This window comes from Amphiura filiformis, chromosome 6 (genome assembly GCF_039555335.1).
Source record: "Amphiura filiformis chromosome 6, Afil_fr2py, whole genome shotgun sequence".
Lineage (NCBI taxonomy): Eukaryota > Metazoa > Echinodermata > Ophiuroidea > Amphilepidida > Amphiuridae > Amphiura > Amphiura filiformis.
The window spans coordinates 13,955,778-13,975,248 of NC_092633.1; the positions used below are offsets into that span (position 1 = coordinate 13,955,778).

General features: G+C 36.7%; 1 protein-coding gene across 1 annotated transcript in view; it reads right to left on the bottom strand.

The window, feature by feature from the left end:
- The window catches only part of LOC140155006 (aqualysin-1-like), a 53,645-nt gene that overhangs the window by 1,054 nt on the left and 33,120 nt on the right, over nucleotides 1-19,471 (bottom strand). The window lies entirely within an intron of this gene.

A 19,471-nucleotide genomic window follows, 5' to 3' on the forward strand; every position in this document is an offset into this window, starting at 1 on the left:
TGTCTATATCTCACTGATAGATCCTACCAAGGCCGAACAAATTTAGGAAGGCGCATTTCGGAAAAAAATAAACTTCGTTCGTGTGGGAGAATCTATATGTTGATAGTCTCTACCACATGCAATATGTATACATGTATAGCATATGATTAGAGACACCTTCTTTGGGAACAATTTTGCAAAATTGAACACTGTAATAATCTATAATAAATTACTGTAACTGGCGAATTGGTAAGGCTAAAACCTTTTACGGTTTACATTATTTCGGAAAACTGACTTTTGCGAAGAGAAGAACAAGGTCGTGCACACCCCAATAAAACGTCAAATTTCGCATACTCTGTTTTGTCTCATGCTCCGGCACTACATCAACTATTACATCACACAGTAGAAACTCATTAAATTTTGCATTGTTTATTCAGAACTATTTTTGGGACGCGGAAGTGTGCAGTACCGCATGCGGTACTGCACACTTCCGTTCACAGGCCCGCATGCGGAACTGCACATTCCGTCACGCACTTCCGCATGCGGTACTGCACATCCCGACCTGCATTCCCGCATGCGGTAATGCAGGTCGGGATGTCAGTACCACATGCGGTACTGCAACATTTTGGTGCATTTCCGCTAGGGGATGTGCAATATTTTTGGTGTATTTCCGCGTGGGGAACTGCAATATTTTGGTGCATTTCCGCTGGGGATGTGCAATATTGTTGGTGTTTTTACGCGTGGAGATCTGCAATATTTTTGGTGTAGTTCCGCTAGGGGATGTGCATTTTGGTGTATTTCCGCCAGGGGATGTGCAATATTTTTGGTGTTTTTCCGCATATGTGCAATATTTTTGGTGCATTTCCGCTAGGGGATGTGCACTATTTTTGGTGTTTTTCCGCATGGGGATGTGCAATATTTATTGGTGTATTTCCGCGTGGGGAACTGCAATATTTTGGTGCATTTCCGCTAGGGGATGTGCAATATTTTGGTGTTTTTCCGCATGGGGATGTGCAATATTTTTGGTGTATTTCCGCCAGGTGATGTGCAATATTTTTGGTGTTTTTCCGCATGGGGATATGCAATATTTTTGGTGTATTTTCGCGTGGGGAACTGCAACATTTTTGGTGCATTTCTGCTAGGGGATGTGTAATATTTTTGGTGTTTTTCCGCATGTGTATTTCCGCGTGGGGAACTGCAATATTTTAATTATGGGACACCCTGTAGGTCTAAATAATTACCTTTCTAACTTATATTATTACAAAGTTCGACACAAAAAGTATATCCCCACGTAAACCAAGCGGGAAAACACCAAAATATTGCACATCCCCATGCGGAAAAACACCAACAATATTGCACATCCTCTAGCGGAAATACACCAAATATCACAGTACCGCATGCGGTACTGCCCATCCCGACCTGCATCACCGCATGCGGGAATGCACGTCGGGATGTGCAGTCCACATGCGGAAGTGCGTGACGGAAGGTGTAGTTCCGCATGCGGGACTGTCAGCGGAAGTGTGAAGTACCGCACGCGGTACTGCACATATAACAGTCGCTTTTAATACCTGTTATTCAACTAATTGGTCAACATTAAACATGTATTCAAAGGGTAACTTGAGTGAACAGGTGAACATTTCCCCTACTTGAACCCATATCTCATATGCACAGTTTATCCCTTACATACACTGTCTTGAATAGCTATTGAAGCCCATCAACCCTGTGGTTAAGAGGCTAGGAAATAATTCCTAATGTCTCGTACCCAGGTTTGTATCCCTTTATCTAATCCTGGCCAACATGACAAGGACCTTTTAGAACATCTTATCTTGTATTGAGACAATGGCAGTCAGGACTATTTTTTTCTCCTGACATACTGCGTCCATGTAGCAATATTTATTGGCTTCCTTAAAGGGGTCATAGTGCAGTTATGTCCACGGCAAATTCGCCGTGACCTTTCCAGCCATAAACCCGCTCAGTGAAGATTAAACCGATATATGCAGTACTAAACCATTATAGTAATCTATTGTCCAATGCAAATTTATTACCACATGATAATATTAATCCAATGAGAGATCGAATTGTCCGATACGGTCGACTAATCCAATCGATAATGTTGCTCCACTGACCATGTTTTGGGTTATTTTTCACTGGTTTGCTGTCATTTACTCATCAAGTCCCCCGTTATTATAAGGACTATGCTAATTATTTAAAGATTGACATGTAGAGAATAAACCATACTTGATTCACAGAAAGTACTAAATTTGTACCTATCACGGTTTCGTGACACCAATCTTCAAATGCGACCAAGCCAGGGCTGCCCGGTGAAGCAAAATGTGCATTGGAATAACACGGGAGTTTGGACAGATGGTAGGATTTCTTTCTCATACAAATGTATGGTCCCCCGTTAGTAAAGCTTGTACCGGGTTGAAAATTCAGATATTTTGAAAAAAATAAGTAATTGAAACACATAGCAAGTACTAAAATCATAGCTTTTATACTTTTTGATATATGATGCTAACTAGTTCATATCCTATATCAACAACACAGCGCTACCAGTAGGGGCCAATTGCCTATTGTGAGTGCCCCTGTGTTGTGTGCATACAAGTAGTTAACAATAACTGCATGATGTGCTGTTCCTTTCCTTCCTGGGACCATCCAAAAACAACACCAGACAAAAACAAGCTACCATGCCAACTAATTTGGCTCACCTTTTCTAACCAGCTGTATTGCGAAAGGAAGTTTTAAGGTAGAGAAGGTAGTAGACAGGTTGAACGATGAAAAAATAGAGTAGTGTAGGTAGGAGCATCCAAAATGGGATAAGGTGTAAGTACTCAATTGGAGAGAATCCAGCAATGATAGAAAGAGTTGGCACAAGTGCCAAAATGCCAACATCATTCAAGTGTTTAATTCCTTATAATAGAGACAGTCCCTCATTTCAAATATATAGTTTTGGTTTCTCTATTGTTCAGAAACCAAAAATCAAGGGATTAAAATGTGGAGATGAACTGGTATGCAATCATAACACTATTGTGCTGGGAGGATATACCATACGTATATAATAGCCTATTGTGCTAACATTTTCATTATCGATATCTATCAACGCGGACGACTTTTGATGCTCTCTGCCGTATGTGGCACACTTCCATGACACCATAAAATTACACCCGAGTTCCGAGATTCGTTTGATAAGTTATGCATAGACATCATGTGCATATATTGAGGGGTGGGGGTGTTTTGTTTATTTGTCTGAAATATAAACAATACATGATGATGTAGATGATTTGATTATGAATTAGATTATTCCCCGGAAAGCACAACCCATACCTCTTACCTATGTTCCTCCGCCACCTATATATAACCTCCTCCTCCCCCCTCCCCACACTCGATATCGACTCTTCCCTATTATTCCACTCCACTCTTGAGCCCCCTCTCCCCCTCCTTCCTTCCCACTTCCAATTCTCTCTCCCCTCTGTTTCTCTTTCTCCCTTACCCTTACCCCCTCACACACACATACCCTCTTTCCCTGGCGATCTCTTCTATCTCTCTCTCTATTCTCCAATAAATAAATTGAATAAAAGTTAGTTTAAACCAGCTTTCTATGATATTGATCTTCCGTCATGCGACATGCACATAAATAGAGTTGTGTATAATAGTGTTTATAACACTGAAGTCATAATCTGTCAAGTGCCTATTGTAATGTCTGTGGAAATATTTCGATGGTCTATATATTTTCACAGTGAAATCCGCTTAGGCTAATTCGTAGTCTCAAGTCAATGCTTTCAAACTAAATCAATGCTTTCAAATGTAGACTGCTTTGTTCAACTTCTCTGCTCGTGAATATTGCACTGCGAAATTTAAACATTTCTTTTGTATACTTAGAGTAGGTAACTTCAAATCAAATAATTTTACGATCCACACCACTTATAAGAAACTGAAACCAAAACCGAAACTGACTGACACAAATGTTCGGTTTTAAACAAAAAGTAGAAACAATGAGTTCGATATCTTATGATTCAAGTGGTTAGGCAGGACAATAGGAAACCACGTGACCAAAACCAAAACCAAAACTAAAACTATATATTTGAAATGAGGCATTGTGATTTCCAAACGTAGACATCGGACGTACGTTGATCTATTCAAAACCACTCTCCTGTATCGAAGCGAGGTCACGTAGTTAGCTATTTTTGAAGATATTCCACGTGCGAAATCGACGTAGATACATCGTTGATAATGTACACAATTTGTCCATTTCACAATATGTTTATTACAAAAGGCTGCAAACCACGTGAAGTGTTGTACCACATACAACTCTAGCCCTAGAACTCTGGCCATAGTATCCGTTTTTACTTCTACTAGGGCCAGAGGCACTTACATTGAAAAATTTGTTGGAGATGCTTGAACGATCCAGTACAAAAAATGACAGCATTTCAATGCTTGACCGAGGTCACTAATTAACATGATAAAACCCACTTGAGAACACACAGTCGCCGGTCATTTCTAAAGATGCATTTATACTCAATCGCTTTTGGATAAACCTGAATCGCACGCATGGTCAGTGTACTAAATCGCCGTCGTATTTGCCTGCTGAGCATGCGCATGATTCGCTGTTTTTCAAAAGCGACACATAGTCCTATATTGACACCCTGTCGGTCAACGTTCTCTAAAGTTGCACACATAACTTGTGTAGTTAGCGACAATGATTCAGTCTGGGTATAAACACAGCTTTACACAATGACTAATTTACATAGGCACAAAAGACCGTGTTCATGTACGTTACTCAGCCAAACATGGCAGAGTAGGTCCCGGATCTTCTGTACATGTTCCTATCTCCTCAACGTTATACCTTTCCAACAAGGAAAGAGATACGAAAGGCGAACGTCTATACAACTCCATGAAACAAAGTAAAGGTGGATGGTTTGATGATGAATGTCGTGATATGAAAAAAGAAAAACTGTCTCGTCTAAAGTTGTTTCGGAAAAGTAGTACCAGTGAAAATTTGCATTTTTACCAGATGAGTAAAAGGGCATACAAGAATTTATGTAGAAAGAAGAGAGCGTGATTACAAAAATTCTTTGAAGGAAAAAATGGTTTCAAACTGTGTCGATCCAAAGTCTTTCTGGAAATTCATAAAGTTTTTGAGAACAGAAGGTGAGATCCAAAAAGATCCAAAATGTCTCCATCTGATTGGTTTAATCATTTTAGCTCTCTTCTCAAATCAGATCTAAATCGTGATGTGAATGATGATGAACATAATATGAATGTTGGTGTAAATCAAGATCATGCCCAGTGTTTTAATATTGATATAACTGATATTGAAATCATTGAGGCGATAAGAAAGTTGAAGTGTAACAAGTCAACTGGCACGGATGGTATATGTAGTGAAATGTATAAATATTGCATTAATGATATTTTGCCATGCTTGACCTGTATTTTTAATGTTATTTTCTCCTCAGCGATTATTCCTGATAATTGGTGCATGTCTGTTATCACCCCTCTACACAAAAAAGGGGATACAAATGATGTTAGAAATGATCGTGGTATATCATTGATTAATGTGTTCAGCAAGGAGGTTAGATATAGAAAGGAGAGGAAATAGATTACATAACGCATATTGTTCCTTTGTGTTTCCGCCAAGCTATTCATCGAGAGGTACCTTTTGTTTGGGACAAAGGGCTTCCGCCATTAAATCGGTAACTGACCTGACAGCGTATTAACGCTATATAGGCAGGCCACTGTCATTAAGTGATCAAATGAAAGTCACGTGAAAGCGTCTACATGGACGAGAGGTACCTTTTGTTATAATACCACACAAGGATGTGCTCGAGTTGACGCATACACACAAAAACACACTTTACCGTCGATATAGAATTATTGACCGCCCATCTTAATTTAGGCGCCTCATTTAAATAAACTCAATAGAGTTGCTGATCGATTACCCGTAACAACGTGTCATTGCTGCCAGGTATATAGGTCTATAATTAACTACTTCGCAGCTATTATGTTGTTATCATGGTTAAATGGGCCTGTTCAATAAAATCAAATGGATTTCTTAATATCACGAATATCCATTTTAATAGTCCAGGAGCAGGATCCCACAGGGGGCCTAAATAAGGACTTGGTTCACCCCCCACTACATACAAGGTTTGACACCATAGGTAGTTGGTATGGACCCTCTAGATCACTGCTAGGTAGGTAGTGGACTCAAATTGTGGTATCACTTTTTTACAGGTCATTTTATGTATGGACGTATAATCACATAAATTCACCAAAATAGGACAAAATTAAGGGGTAGGGGAAATATAAACTCCAAGAACTCAACTTTTACTCATAATAATGAATTTATTTTGGTATGAATATGTAGCTAATTGATTGTTCTAACTGCCTAGTATTATTTGAAAGCAAACCTAGGTTTCATTTGATGCGTAGGGTGGGTGTTTTTGTGACATTGGCTTCAAATTTTACTATTGTGCCAATTTCTATTTTCAAAATTAATTAAGTTTCCATTTTTTAATTTTGTTTTTAATATCAAGCATATCTAGGCAAACTTTGATGTTCTGGTTCAAATATTTATGTATGTGCATGTATGCTTGCATGTTGGTTTGTGTTGTGTGGGTTTGGGGTAGGTGTGTGTGGGTATGTGGGGGTGGGTGCGGGGGGTGTATAGGGTTCAGGGTTGCGGTGTTTTACATGTCTTAATATGTCACTCGGCTGAAGTATATAAGTTCTATTAACAAAATTTGTTTGGTAAGTTGCCATTCATGTAATATTTTGAATATTTATATGTGTGGGGTGAGATCAACCGCTGTTTGTCAGGAAACTGGACTGAAAATGTAAAAAAATAGTTACTTTTCCTCATGTAGCAGCGTGTGTAACAATATTAAGGGGTAGGGGAAATATAAACCATCATAACTCAACTTCAACTCATGATAATGAATTCATTTTGGAATTAATATGTAGCTAATTGATTGTTCAAACATGTTAGTATTATTTTAAAGCAAAGCAAACATTAATTGTCAGGTAGATAGCCATAAAATGTGAGAAAATGTTACTTTTCTATGTATAACCATGTCAAATATGGCATTATTAACGGTAGGGGAAATAAAAACCACCATAACTCAACTTTACTCATAATAATGAATTCATTTTGGTATCAACATGTAGCTAATTGATTGCTCAAACTTTCCAGTATTATTTTTAACAGAAAAACCATAAGATAGACATAAAATATGATAAAAATGTTAATTTTCCAATGTGTAACAGCGTAAAATTTAACAATATTAAAGGTTAGGGGACGTACAAACCAACGTAACTCGACATTATTCATTATAATTAATTCATTTTGGCATTAATACAGGGTGTCCCCCCAAAAAAGAGACCCCACATTGCGCCCTCTTTTCTCCTATTTTTGAAAAGTTGATCAAATATATTTTGGTATGTCAAGAAACCTTCAATCGTTAGCTTTAATAAACCAAAACAATTATTTCAATCGGCTCATAACTTTTGAAGATATGCCCTTTTAAAGAAATGTATCCGTTTTTTTCTTTTTTCACGGAGGAGGTTTGGCTACTTCAAAGATTAAAAAGTGCATATATCATGCATGAATATAAAACATTCCTCGATGATAACTTTATAAAATAACAACTTTATTTAAGGGAATGGGCTTACCGGTGGGCTTATGGGTTATGGATTTTGTTAAGTGTCATTAATTTGGGCGAAATTGATGTGGGATGGGACTTCTTTTGCTATTCTTGCAATTACTTTTTTGCAATTATGTTTTTCTCGTTACTTGCTTTCTTTTTATTGACAACATAAGTCATTTCTCTTTTTTGGAATAAAAGGTAGCCCTGAAAAGGCCTGTTTAGTTTGTCTTTGGTTCTTTTGAAGTGAGTTTACTGTGCTGCTCTGCCCTCTACCTGGTTGCCTCCGTGACGAATACAGGTTTCAGCCCTAGTTCTCATTGCATTAATTGCGTTGCGTACCATCCTTAAGCCCTTGTGCGCCGGATACTTGCGAATGCAGCAGTAATACGGGGTTTCGAAGATGTTTGAAGCTAGCTGGTGATCCTCGCTTATAGTGAATGCTTTCCCAAGACTAATGCTATTATCTATCCATGTCATTAATCGTGTGTTTCGTTTAAATCTTTGATGTAGCCAAACCTCATACGTGGACAGAGTGAAAAACGGGTACATTTCTTAAAGAGGGCATATCTTCAAAAATTATGAGCTGATTGAAAGAATTGTTTTGGTTTATTAAAGCTAACGATTTAGGGTTTCTTTACATACCAAAATATATTTGATCAACGTTTCAGAAATAGGAGGAAAAGAGCGCGCAATGTGGGGCCTCTTTTTTTGGGACACCCTGTATATAGCTTTTTTTTTTTTGTAATCTTTCAAAGCAAAATAACCATTAATTGTTAGCTGGAAAGACATAAAATGTTAAAAAATGTCAATTTTTCATGTGTAGTACCGTAAAATGTGACAATATTAAGGTGTAGGGACATTCAAATCACCCGAACTCAAGTTTTACTGATGAAAATGGATTCATTTTGGTATCAATATGTAGCTATTTGATTGTTCTCATTTTCTGGCATTATTTTAAAAGCAATTAAACCATTAGTTATCAGGTAGTTAAACATACAATATGAGAAAAATGTTGATATTCCATGTCTAACAGCGTAAAATATGACAAAATTAAGGGGTAGGGGACATACAAATCACCAAAACTCAAGTTTTACTGATGAAAGTGAATTCATTTTGGTATCAATATGTAGCTATTTGATAGTTCTAACTTTCTAGTATTATTTTAAAAGCAATTAAGCCATTAGTTGTCCGGTAGATAGACATAAAATGTATGAAAATGTTAATATTCAATGTCTAACAGCGTTAAATATGACAATATTAAGGGGTAAGGGACATACATATCACCCAAACTCAAGTTTTACTGATGAAAATGAATTCATTTTGGTATCAATATGTAGCTATTTGATTGTTCTCATTTTCTGGCATTATTTTAAGTGCAATTAAACCATTAGTTGTCAGGTAGTTAAACATACAATATGAGAAAAATGTTGATATTCCATGTCTAACAGCGTAAAATATGACAATATTAAGGGGTAGGGACATACAAATCACCAAAACTCAAGTTTTACTGATGAAAGTGAATTCATTTTGGTATCAATATGTAGCTATTTGATAGTTCTAACCTTCTAGTATTATTTTAAAAGCAATTAAGCCATTGGTTGTCCGGTACATAGACATAAAATGTATGAAAATGTTAATATTCAACGTCTAACATCGTAAAATATGACATTATTAAGGGGTAAGGGGACATACAAATCACCCAAACTCATGTTTTACTGATGAAAATGAATTCATTTTGGTATCAATATGTAGCTATTTGATAGTTCCAACTTTCTAGTATTATTTTAAAAGCAATTAAGCCATTAGTTGCCTGGTAGATAGACATAAAATGCATGAAAATGTTAATATTCAATGTCTAACAGCGTAAAATATGACAATATTAAGGGGTAAGGGGACATACATATCACCCAAACTCAAGTTTTACTGATGAAAATGAATTCATTTTGGTATCAATATGTAGCTATTTGATTGTTCTCATTTTCTGGCATTATATTAAAAGCAATTAAAACATAAGTTGTCAGGTAGTTAAACATAGGCATACAATATGAGAAAAATGTTGATATTCCATGTCTAACAGCGTAAAATATGACAATATTAAGGGGTAGGGGACATACAAATCACCAAAACTCAAGTTTTACTGATGAAAATGAATTCATTTTGGTATCAATATGTAGCTATTTGATAGTTCTAACTTTCTAGTATTATTTTAAAAGCAATTAAGTTATTAGTTGTCTGGTAGATAGACATAAAATGTATGAAAATGTTAATATTCAATGTCTAACAGCGTAAAATATGACAATATTAAGGGGTAAGGGACATACAAATCACCAAAACGCAAGTTTCACTGACGAAAATGAATTCCATTTTGGTATCAATATGTAGCTATTTCATTTTCTGGCATTATTTTAAAAGCAATTAAGTTTCCCACGAGGGGTTGAAGGTCATAATGGGGCCAATACTAAAAATTATCCTATCATGTTGTAATGTTGTAATCTCAAATTGTTCCTCTCATCGCTAAGAATCTTAAAAAAAGACAATTGTCATAGTTCTACGAAGCTTAGTTCAGGGGTTATAACGTTGAATATCTCAAAAAAATCATAAATAAAGGTCAAATTTTAAAAATGGTCCAATTGCACCAATTAACGTAAGAAACCTCAATCGTATACTACATTCAAATTTTGGTGCAACGATTTGCATTCCGTGTTCCCCTTCACAGCTAATGCAGCCAAAGTTGAGTTATGGTAATATTTCCCCTAACCTTAATATTACCATATTTGACACTGTTACACATGGAAGTTTTTCTCACATTTCCTTTGTATCTACATAACAACTAATGATACTAGAACGTTAGATGAATTCATTATCACGAGTAAAAGTTGAGTTATGGGAGTTTATATTTCCCTACCCTTGATATTGTCATATTTAGGGACCGTTCACAAACATTTGTAAGGGGGGGCTGATGCAAAAAGTGGGGGGTCTGAAATTTTTGCCCCTCCTAAGGGGGGGGGCCTGAAAAAATGACCAAAAATTTTCCTGGAAAAATTGAGTTTATATGATTTTCTATGGGGTTGATCCATAATTTTCATGTCTAAAAGGGGGCCCTAAAATTTTTGAGGCCTGTAAAGGGGGGCCGAAATTATTTTTTTGTGATGAAATTTTTTTGCATCAGGCCCCTCCCCCTTGCAACTTGTTTGGTGAACGGTCCCTTCTGACAGTTTCTGTGTATCTACCTGACAACTAATGATCGCTTTGTTTATAGAAAGTTAGAACAGCCAATCAGATACATTTTGATACCAAGATGAATTCATTTTCATGAGTAAAAGTTGAGTTATGGCAGTTATAAATTTCCCCTACCCCTTAATATTGCCATTTTACGCTGTTAGACATAGAAAATGTAACTTTTCCTCACAGTCTCTGTATATCTACCTGACAACTAATGATCGCTTTGCTTTGAAATAATACTAGAAAGTTAGAACAATCACTTAAATACATTTTGATACCAAGATGAATTAATTTTCATGAGTAAAAGTTGAGTTGTGGTAGTTTATATTTCCCCTACCCGTTAATATTGTCATAATTATTTATTTATGCTGTTAGACATAGAATAGTTACCTTTTCCTCACACATACTGTGTATCTACCTGACAAATAATGGTCGCTTTGCTTTAAAATAATACTAGAAAGTTAGAACAATCACTTAGATACACTTTGATACCAAGATGAATTCATTTTCATGAGTAAAAGTTGAGTTATGGCAGTTACAAATTTCCCCTACCCCTTAATATTGTCATTTTACGCTGTTAGACATAGAAAATTTACCTTTTCCTCACAGTTTCTGTATATCTGCCTGACAAATAATGGTCGCTTTGCTTTAAAATAATACTAGAAAGCTAGACCAATAACTTGGATATATTTTGATACCAAGATGAATTCAATTTCATGAGTAAAAGTTGAGTTATGGCAGTTTATATTTCCCCTACCCCTTAATATTGTCATATTTACGCTGTTAGACATAGAAAACGTACCCTTTTCTCACAGTTTCTGTGTATCTACCTGACAACTAATGGTCGCTTTGCTTTAGAATAATACTAAAAAGTTAGAACAATCAATTAGATATACATATTGAATTGAATTGAATAGAATTAATACCAAGATGAAGTCAATATCATGAGTAATATATTGAGTTCTGATGATTTATTTTCCCCTACCCTTAATATTTTTCTATGTTATGCTGATATACGAGGGAAATCAACATCAGTTTTTGTTGGGTTTTTGGGTTTTTAAAACATTTTTGTCTTTCCCAGTGGTTACTCACGTCCTACACATAAATATTCAAAATATTACATCAATGGAAACTTAACGGATTTTGTAAATGGAAGTTGGTGCAGTGTAGTGACATATTCATGTACACACATTCATCCCCTCACCCCCACACATACCCTATGTACACCCAGCACCCCACACACACCTCGTCCCACAGACACCCCAACGAACTCATACATATTATAATGATTGGAACTGTTACAATAATGTTTCCCTTGATATGCTTAACATTAAAAACAAAATAAAACATTAAAATTTAAATTAAAAAATTAAAAATGGAAACTGAATCAATTTTGAAAATATAAAGTGGTATAGTTGTGAGATTTGAGGCCAATGTCAAACTTTACACATATGGTTTAAAAAAATCAGATTACCACTCATTTATGGACTATATACTTCCAAATATGCTCAAGTGAAACCTGTTTTTGTTTAAAAATAATACTAGAAAGTTAGGAAAATCATTTAGCTACATATTGATACCAAAATGAATTCAAAATCACGAGTAAAAGTTGAGTTCTTGGAGTTTATATCTCCCCTACCCCTTAATTCTGTCCTATTTTTGGTGATTTTATGCGATTATACGTCCATACATAAAATTACCTGTAAAAAAAAAGTGATACCACAATTTGAGTCCACTACCTACCTAGCAGTGATCTAGAGGGTCCATACTAACTACCTATGGTGTCAAACCTTGTATGTAGTGGAGGGTGAACGAATTCATTTTTTGAGGTTGCTGCTCCAATTGAGGTAGTGAAGGAGGGTCGAGAGATGAAAAGAGGAGAAGCAGATGGGTGATCGAGATTGTAGGGGAGGGCGGAAGACAAAAAAGAAAGGAAGAGGGGAGAAGGAGAGTGATGCAGTCACAGGGCTTGGGGGGTAAATCCATTTTAGTGCAAAAAAGAAAGGAAGAGGGGAGAAGGAGAGAGAGTAGAAGGAGAGCGATGCAGTCACAGGGCTCTAAATTACATAGGCGTAGATCGGGGGAGGGGGGAGTTGGGGGATAAATCCCCCAATATTTTGCCAGGGGATGGTCGATATAATCACGCCCCCAAATATTGACGCCTGTGTATTGATTTCTGTCAAAATTAACCTCATATTTGGTCATTTTAGCCACAAAATGCCATTTTTTAGCGCTTCGCGCCAATTAATTTCACGTTTATCCCATATTTCACCAGTTTAGTTTCAATAGGCCTATGCTAAAAATTTTCCCGCGCATTTGTACCATAAGGTTCACTGTACTGGGTACTTAACCCCCCACCCCATGTCAAAAATAAATCTACGCCACTGCTTAAGTGTGTGCATAAGAAAGAATAAGTGCAGAGAAAGGAAAAGAAAGGAATGAATAAAGAAAATAATAATTATTATTATAGAATCTAAGCATATAACAGCACTAGGCAGCCATTTAATGATGCCAAAACCTTAATACGTTACGTAATTAAAACACCCAGTCAGATATATTTCACACCTGCCAAGCACATGTCACCCAATTTCGATAACTGGACGTTGAATGTACACTCTCATGAATATTGATTGGCAACATTTTCCAATATGTCAGCGCTCAAATCGGACACAATAGAACAATAGACCCTTCAGTGCATTGGTCGCAAATGTTATTGTATTTTTTGTTGATTTCGCACGTGCTTTTGATACAGTGCAAATTGATAAGCTTTTGTCGCGCCTATGCGAAGTTGGTATTTCTGGTAACTTTTATAAATGTATTTCTGGTATATACAAGAAGCTAACATCTGCAGTTAAATGCTTGAAAATAGAGGTGGAAAAGGTATCAATATTGGAAATGGTGTGAACGAAATCAAATCCTTATTTTTTGCCGATGATATTGTACTTATTGCTGATACGGTTTATGACCTACAACGGCATATAAATATTCTCGCCCGTTTTTGTGATGAATGGGGTTTGGATGTAAATATCGCAAAAACCAAAGTGCTTATTTTTAGACGGGGTGGCAGAATTGCGCAGCGTGAAAGATGGTTTTTTAAGGGAAATCGCATTGAAATAACACATACTTATAAATATACATGGGGAAAAGCAACACGCACTTTGTCGGACCAAGCAAGTAAAGCTATGGCGCAGTTGCGTTTAATTTCAAAAAAGGTGGGTGCTTTGCACATGCGGCACTTTTTTAAAGTTTTTGATTCAACTGTCGCTCCCATTCTTATGTATGGTTCTGAAATTTGGGGCTTTGGTGAATATCATCTTATTGAAAGAGTCCAAACAAGTTTTTCCTTGGTGTAAATTCATCAACTCCAAATTGTGCAGCTCTGGGTGAGTGTGGCAGATCATAATCAGATTGATAAAATATTGGCTGAGGATTTTGCGACTTCCCGATCATAGATATCCAAGAATTGCATATAAGATGCTACTTAGACTTGATGAAAATGGTAAAACAACTTGGGCAAGCACTGTTAAAGATATTCTGTTCTCGTATGGCTTTTGCTATGCATGGCTTGCACAAGATATAGGTAATGAAATCGAATTCTTAAACTCCTTTAGCCAAAGGGTTTCTGACATCTCTCATCAAGACTGGGTGGCAGAGGTTTCATCAAACGGTCCAGTCTAAACGCAGGACAACCGATCTTTTGTTCTGCTTAGTCGCGCTAAAAGTCGATCGATACATGTTAAAATCAACACAATTCCGAGATACACCTTTTTGCTATGAAATTTATTTTCTCGGTCAAATATAAAGCAAATTTTTTTTTTTTTTAGTAATGTCAAATAAAAACATAGTGCTTGGATGAACATTTTTTTTTAAAATCCTGGTGTTAAAATTAAGCATCAAATTGTGTCTTTTAGTGTGATATTTTTGATTTTTATAGGCCTTTAGTTCGCCCGTGAGCTTTTTACAGAATTCATTTTTTAGCGTCTCAAACTAATATAGTTTGCTAAAGAAAGATATTTCCCACCTCTGTAAAGCACATCGTGTAGGTCTATATATTATAGTTTTGTCAGAATTTCCGTTTTTATTTTACCCTTTTCCCCTTCCTGCTCCGAAAATGTCAAACTTAGTACTTTACCTCGAGAGCAAACATCAGAAATAATCGATATTTCAATTGTTGTCAACCCAGGTCCCTTTTCCATTGAAAACCAGGATTGCCTGACCAGCGATTTGGTAGCCCAAATCCCCAATTCTGGTAAATTTAGGTGGATTTTGGAAATTTGCTCCCGTGATAGCCTGCAATTTCATTTTATAGGGGCTATGGATTCCATGATTATGAAAACAATTTTGTCTGTTTGTTTGTTTGTTTGTTTGTTTATTTATTTACCTAGGATGAGGTCCATGGGAAAATCCACTGTCCAAACCTAGAAAAATTCGCGTGTTATTAGAGGGGATTTTAAATTTCTGTCCCTCCTATCTCCAGGTGAATTTTGAATGACCCCCCATCGCGGGTTGGCATTTTCATTACACCCTTCAGACTTGCGTTCGGGTTTGTGTAGGCCTATTTGTCATAATTTAGCGCTATAGGACCTACTTTCTAAATGTATAGCTATAGCCGTGCTATATAAATATTATAAGGTACCGGTATGTAATATTATGTAGGCCTATGGGGGTGGGGTGGGTACTCAACACATTTTAACCATGACTTACAATGCAAGGCTCATTGTTACCATAAATGATTTTTCCTTTAGGTCATTATAATAGGTTGTTATAAACTTCCGTGTTTAACCTTGTATTGTTTTGGCTGCTTCATTATGACTTTCGGTGGGTTTAAGCAATTTCAAACAAACACAAACAAAAGGCACTATACCGAAACACTAGGTAATTTCTTTGCTATATTGAAGTTCTGGCAAAACTGTATCCAGGCCGGGCACCCAGAGATATCGATCCACAATGCTAGTATTTCAGGCGTGGATTTGAAATTTTTTTCAGCTGGTAGTCAAAAATTATGGAATCAAAACGGAAATTCTGACAAAACTATGATATATCGCTCACGGTGATGTGCGTTAGAAAGTTGGGAAAAATCCTTCTTTAGCGAACTATATTACTTTGAAAAGCTAAAGGTTGATCCAAAAAAGGCTCACGGGCAGAGTTGAAGCCTATCAAAATCGAAAATCTTACACTAAATGACTGAATTTCACGACTAAGTTTAACACTAAGATTTGGAAAAAAAATACAGTATCAAGCATTACAGTTTTTCCTGACATTTACTGAAAAAATGAAAATTATTGCTTTTCATTTGGCCGAGAAAAAAAATTTTACACTGAAAAGGTGTAACTCAAAATTGTGTTCATTTGAATACCAAATTCGATCGTTTGTATTGCCTTATTAAATGACTGAGTGAGCCTTGCAGAACAATAACAATCGGTTGTCCAGCGTCCTAACTGGGTCGTCTTATTCTATATCGGGAATTTAAGAACATGCGCATTTCTGAACACTATCTTGATGTATTTAATGAAAATCGATTCATAACTGCCGTGGCAAGATTACGATGTTCTAGTCATTGTCTTCGAGTCGAGACAGGACGGAGAGAAAATTTTCCTTATGATGAACGTGTTTGTTTTTTATGCGACGAAGAAGAAGTTGAAGTTGAATTGCACTTTCTCCTAAAATGCAGCTTCTTCGATGATCTTAGAGCAAAATATTTCCCCTCCTGTTTGGACTCGAGGCCAACAATGGCCGATTTCATTCGTTTTATCACTTCATCAAATGAACACACTTTAAAAGAACTTGCTTCATACTGCCATTATGCACAATTAACACGGGGAGTTGGCTAGCTATGAGCTAGCTATGCTTTGCCCTCACTCATATTCTACGAAAGTGCGACCCCTTCTGAACATCTAACCTAGCTGTAATTTTAGGTCATGTTAGAGAAATATATTTGCTAGAAGTTTGGAGAATAGTTTAAATATTGGCTGGTTATTTTTCACACAGTGATGTTAACTAGGCAATGCCCATATACCTATAACATACACTGTTTGTAGAGGTCACGCGTCAATGGTGAGAGCACTGTGTATTGTGTATAGGAAAACGGACAGTAACTGCAGTATGAGTACTGATAATGGTAATCGCTGCGTATAGACGAATCTAAATTCACGCATTCCTACACCTGACTAGCAGCCTTTAGTTGGGTAGCCGTCGGCTACAATGCACTCAAAATGTGAAATTATTCGGCCTTGGCGGAAATTTTAAACTGCATTCCATCACCCGTTTTACACCTTTCGCGAAAACACAGGTAGACAAAAGAATAACACAATACAGTTCCCTTCGACAAAACACACAGCATGGTCTATTCGTTGTTGAAGTGACATATTAATAATCGGATTAACTATACGCGGTATCTATGCATTGACGTACTTGCGAACAAAAGGACTATATGTATGAATAGATGCGACGGGATTACCTGCGGAATTATCTCCATATATTAATAGCTATTATTCTATTAACCCTTCTCGTCCTTGCATCTTCTCTAGGTGTTAGGCGGATTTTATTTGCACAATTGGGCGCTCAAAACATCAGGTTGGTGCTATCGGCTACCCAAAGATGTCCGACCAAATCCTGACCATGACTTGGCTACTTGGATTCGTCTATACATGTAAGTATAAGTATAGGTCTATAAAGATTTTTTTTCACAAATGTCCATTTAATTTTATTTTAAGAAGGATATTGGCATAGAAATATCGGCGTACCCAAAGGGGGTGGGGGAGGGGCAGCTTCTCCCTGTGAGAAGTCTTGAGAGGGGATGAGGGAGGAAGAGGGAGGAAGAGGGTAGGAGGGATATGGAGAATGGGGGGGGGGATCTACAGGAAGGGAGCAAGAGTAAAATGAAGAGAAAGAAATAACATAATAGAAAGATAAGGACATATTATTTAAATGACAGTTAGAGTGAGAGAGGACAAAAAGAAAGAAAGAAAGAGGGGGAAAACGATGGGAGAGAGAGAAGGAGAGCGAGGGAGTGATAAAGTTAGTGTAGGCCTAGTAAAGAATAAGTACAGAGAAAGAAAAGAAAGGAAAATAAATGTAATAATAATTATTATAGAAACTTAAAACATAACAGCACTAAGCAGCCATTCGATGACATCAATGCCGTTGTGCGTTACGTAATTAAAGAGCCCAGTCAGATGTATTTCGCACCTGCCAAACACAAGTCACCCAATTTCGAAAACTGGACGTTGAATGTACACTCTCATGAATATTGATTGGCAACATTTTCCAATATGTCAGCGCTCTAATAAGGCACAATAGAACAAAGAACGTTGCAGCCCGTTGGATATACATATGAATTGTAATATCATAATTGTCTAATATATAAAAAAGAAGCGGCTGATTTTATCCATATATTTAAAAACCATGAAATTTGTAATACTTAATTTGTAATTTTTTTCTGTGAACAGCAACAGTATACGTTCTGTCCATTGAGAATGTTTATAGTCCCTTTTCTCATAGCGGGCACATCTCATTTCATGACGTCACCGGTTTTCTAGGCCAAATCTGTCTCGTTCGAAGGAACTCACCGCTTAAGTTGGTTTTTGCGGAATATCAATTTTAAACGTCTTATTTTCTCAAAAAAGGAGTCATTTTCATTGTCCTCATAATATGTGATGCGATCAAGCAAAATCAGTCGGAACTCGGCAATAATAAATTTTCAGTTTCCTATATGATAGCAAAAATCATTTACAAAGCTGGATTTTGCAGAAAACCCCATTGAAATTGAACAACCAGTTCCAAAGATATGAGCAATTAAAGAGTTTCCAAAACAACAGGAAACAAAAGGAAAAAATTCCTTTGTTTGGCTATATCTCAAAATCAATATTTCCGAGTTCCGACTGATTTGGCTTGATCGCATCATATATTAGCTTGCCAATGATATGATGTTGTTTTTGTTTTTTACCTGCCCTTTAAATCGAGCTGCAAATGCATTTGTTCCGTAATTCTATCTGAGACTAGTAACCAACTCAGATTCAACATGTATGTTGTGATCCTTTCCATAGTGTTTCTAGAATGTCCATGGTATTCCTTTTGTTTAGCTCGCTGCCCGAGACCGTTATCTTGAGCTATTGTGTTGTGTTGATAATGGTCTCTGGGCAGCTAGCTACATCCATTACTCTAGGTAATGGTCGAGGCAACGAACCTTAAACAAAAAGAATACAATGGATACTCTGTGAATAGAAAAGGGCTTGACGTATATATTATGAGATAGTTAAAGACCCGCGAAGTGTGCCCGAAAGGTCAAGAAAATGTGGCACAAGTATGTACAATATGACTATCATCATTTGACAATGAATAATCAATCATTATGACATAATACGAGTAGTTAGGTTTAAGGTTATGAATTTTCTGTTAAGAGCCAGGAACCCTATTTGCATAACATTGGTGAATGTTACGTAAGAGTTAGGCGGGTTATACGAAGGTAGGCGCTAGGGCGTTGGCCAGTCATTGACTGTTTTCTTAGAGACCAGTGCACATCACGGATAGATTGACTGTACACGGATAGATTTACGTTGCAAAATTTGAGTTTGGAGTTTAGTTTAGTTTGGAATTAATTTGTTGTCCTTTGGAAGGTGTACGATAGACAT